Source organism: Marmota marmota, unplaced genomic scaffold, assembly GCF_001458135.2.
Source record: "Marmota marmota marmota unplaced genomic scaffold, marMar, whole genome shotgun sequence".
NCBI classification, from domain to species: domain Eukaryota; kingdom Metazoa; phylum Chordata; class Mammalia; order Rodentia; family Sciuridae; genus Marmota; species Marmota marmota.
The window spans coordinates 335,497-339,547 of NW_025999962.1; positions in this window are offsets into that span (position 1 = coordinate 335,497).

Genomic DNA, 4,051 nt, shown 5'->3' on the forward strand with positions numbered 1-4,051 from the left:
ACAGGGCAGGTGGGCCGCGTGCTGCAGGGGGAACGCAGAGAGCTGGAGGTGGGCCTGCGGGAGCCTTCATGTTTATCTGCAGAATGGCACCCAGGGGCTTGCTCTGGCTTCTTGAATGTGACCTTGACCCCAGAGGAGGGAAGTGGGACAAGAAGAAAAAATACCAACGGTGTGACCCTGGAAAGGAGGCATGAGTTCTCAGATGGTGATAGGACCAGCCACCTGTGCACACTCAGAACTAAACATACATCAAACAGTGCTGGGTACAAAGTCAGCGTGCAGAGGAGACACCGCTGCCACCCACACTGACTAGAGCCACTGACTAGAGCCCCGCCCACACTGACTAGAGGCAGGAAGGTGCCGGAGGACAAGGGCTCATGTCTTGCCGCAGTCTGGCTGGGCACAATTCACGAGCCACTTGTCAAGCAGAAACGAACTTTATTTTTAGAACACACCACACCACACCACACAGCTCTTCAGGAATTCCCTCAGAGCCCAACTGCCACCACCGGCTTCCCACAAGCCTCTCCAACTCCCCCACTCCTCCTGCTCTTGAGGCCGATTGGCTGGGTCGCATGGGCGGAGCCAAAAAAGTCCCCCAATGAGCAGCTCCGTAGTCTGAAAGGGCGGGGAAACAGCCCAATGAGCATCACCGCAGAGGAGCCAATCAGCTGGCAGCTAGAAGTTTGCTGGGGCCGCTGTGAGCCAATCATCAGCCGGCAGCTGGAAGTTTGCTGGCAGCTGGAAGTTTGCTGGGGCCCCTTCAGCTGTGGCTCTCAACATCTCCCCTTCTCTGTTTAAACAACAAGCATGTGGCTTAGGGACCATGCCTGCCTTAGGTTGTCCAATACTACATATGGTCCTTACCCGTCATCGGATGAGCTGACCTCAAGGCGTCAGCCTCCTGTCTTAGGTCGGTACCATTGCAATTGGATCTTACCCGTCATTGACTACCGGTCCAGCATACAGCCACACCTGTGGATAGGTCTTTGTACCAGTGTGTGGGGGGGTGAGGTTCTTTGCCTCACCTCTGTTGGCCCCCAAATTTTAGCTGAACGACCATCACAAGCAGAAGGGAGGAAGATACATCAAGCCAATTGACGGCTCCTTTTGGAAAAATTGTATCACCAATGACACCATCAGCAAAAATACCCCAACACTACCACAAGTCGCTGCACCAATAGATAGTTCACAATGCATACAAGTGAGTTCACAATGCATACAAGTGACACATAGTCCAGGCAAGTTCTGCAAGCAGTTCAGTGATGGCTATTGCAGAAGCTGTAGTTTGGTTTTATCTTTGTCTTCACTGGCACTGGGATGAAGATAGGAATTCTGGCAATAATGGCTAAAGAAAAAATTATGTAACATTCCAGCAGGCACTAAAAGAAAACAATTTTCTGAACAATTGACATTATCTTGAACAGAATTATTAAATATAATGAAAAGGAAAGGTGAAAGTAAAAAAACAGATCTGTTAACCTCCTTTTTTGTTCACCTATTAAAACAATCCTCAACAGTGCCTGGCAGATTGTTTCTTGCCACCACCTGCGCTCTGTAGCTCCGTGCTGCATCTTGCTGCTCTTCACAGACACGCTACCTGGTGAGCTGCTCTGAGCACGTCCATGCAGAGGCCTGCAGAGCTGCGGCTTTGGTCTGGGGACACTTGCGATGTCTGCCATGCCACTGAGCCACCAGGCCAGGAGGGAGCTGACAAGGTGTGCAGGATGCCCACGGCCCATGATAACAGGAACCGTGACAGCCATCAGAGAAGCCCTGGGGAAACACAGGAGGACATTGTCTGCAGAAGAGAAATCCCAGCCTGCTGAAGGGGAAGACTGGGGCATGACTCCTACAGTGATGATCTCGCTTCCAAGACCATGTGACAAACATAAAAAGCAAAAGTAGATGAACATTTGACAGAAGATGAGAGAATGGGAGTCGCCTGACTGTGTGTAGGCACAGCTCGGAAAACCTGTACCCAACCACAGGTGGCTCCCATGTCCTGGGCAGAACCTGTACCCAACCACAGGTGGCTCCCACGTCCAGGGCAGAACCTGTACCCAACCACAGGTGGCTCCCACGTCCTGGGCAGAACCTGTACCCAAACCGCAGGTGGCTCCCACGTCCAGGGCAGAGCCTGTACCCAACCACAGATGGCTCCCACGTCCTGGCCAGAACCTGTACCCAACCACAGGTGGCTCCCACGTCCAGGGAAGAGCCTGTACCCAACCACAGATGACTCCCATGTCCTGGGCAGAACCTGTACCCAACCACAGGTGGCTCCCACATCCAGGGCAGAGCCTGTACCCAACCACAGGTGGCTCCCACGTCCAGGGCATGAAGGACCCGGGAAGCAAGAGCCCACGGTGGGCATTGGCTCAGCCTGAAAGAGCTCTGGAGAAAAAGTGGCAACCGTTCAGATCTGCAGGTCAATCCCGCGGACCCTGCCTGCCCCTGAGCTGCTGTCCCTCATGAGGGCGGGCTCTAGGGGCACCTGGCCCTCAGGGCGCAGCCCAGGGGCTTTTCAGACTCTGAAGCTCTAGGAACCTGCGGGCACACAGGAGAAGCTTCAGAGGGATCCTTGGAGGAACTTCCGGGCTCTGGGATGCAGGTGGCCTCTAGCTAAAGGTCTCTGGTTCTGGGGATTTAGGGCAGGGGTTACTGGCTGGTGTGGGAGGCAAAGCAGGGGGTGTGTGGGGGGGTGGACTGGTGGGTTTGCCTGGGAGAGGAGGCCCCCAAGGGCTCGGCTTCCACCCCTGCCATAGCCCGCCCTGTGGGAGGAGCAGTCTCCCACAGGCCAGCAAGGCCACCACGCTGTTAAGGCCTGGGAAATACAGGAAGTGCACATGTGAAGCGCACTTCAGGCCAGACCAGACCAAGGCGGGGGAGGGCAGGGCAGAGAGGGAGGTCCCAGGAGGCCAGGTCCCAGGAGGGCAGGGGCAGTGCTGTGGGCGGTCACCTGAGGGCTTTGCGCAGGTGAAGAATCTTGGCTGATGGCAGGAGGGGAGGGGGATGAGCCGACACACCCTGCCCTCTGGCCTTGGATCCGTCTCAGGAGCGCAGGTTTGCAGCTGAGGTTTAAGAGGAGAGCTGCTACCCTGCTCTGAGAAAATCCTCTGGCCACAGCGTTCTTCCCAGGTCCCAGGAAAACGCGGCTCGGCCACAGCTGCTTCCCCGTGATGCCTGGCTGGTTTTGCGGCCGGGAAGTGGGGTTATTTCCGTGCACCGACTCACCCCTGGAGGACCCCACCAGTCTGTCTTCCTCCCTTCAGTTCCACGTTGGGCCGTGGAATCTGCCCTTCTCTTCTGAGCTGGAGTGGGTTCCGAGGGCAGTGTGACCATATCGCTATTTATGGTTATTTCTTTTGAGCCAACTTATTAATAAGCCAAGCAAGTCTCAGGAATAAAATCACGAGAAGAAAATCACATTTGACAATTTCCCTGAAGATTTACAGTTCCCTGACACATGGGCCTGAAGCCTCCCAGAGCTCTCCAGAGAGGAGAGTGTCCAACTCTGCCCTTGGAAAAACTGCACTAATTAGCCAGATACAACCCGTGCCCAGGGCGGAACTCACTGGTGCAGGCCTGAACCCCTAAGCCTCTTACCCGTACCTGGGAGAGGACAATGGAGTGGACCGCTGTCCATGGCTCTGCTGCCCTTGGGAAAGCATTGCCAAGCATGGGGACGGTTGGCGTGTCTGAGGCCAGCAGCTGCGAGTCACGCATGCTTGGGCCTGGAGCAGGAGGCCTCCAGGTGAGGCAGGAGTGGGGTGGGCAGCAGCCTTCGCAGGGAGGAGGGGCTGGGTGGCCCTGGGCCCTGAAGGAGGACCCGAGGGGCTTGAATAACTCCTTGGTCAGCAGGGGCTGCTCCTGGTCCTCTGATAAGCAGGCGGTTTGGCAGGGACCCTATCTCGGGGGGCAGGGTGGGGCGGCTTGTGCGGAGGCCATTGCAGGCCACGGCAGCCCACGCAGAGGCAGTGTGTGGTGTCAAGCCTTGGGTGGGGCCTACACCACAGTCCTGGAGGCTGATGGCACTGCCCCCCCCCCC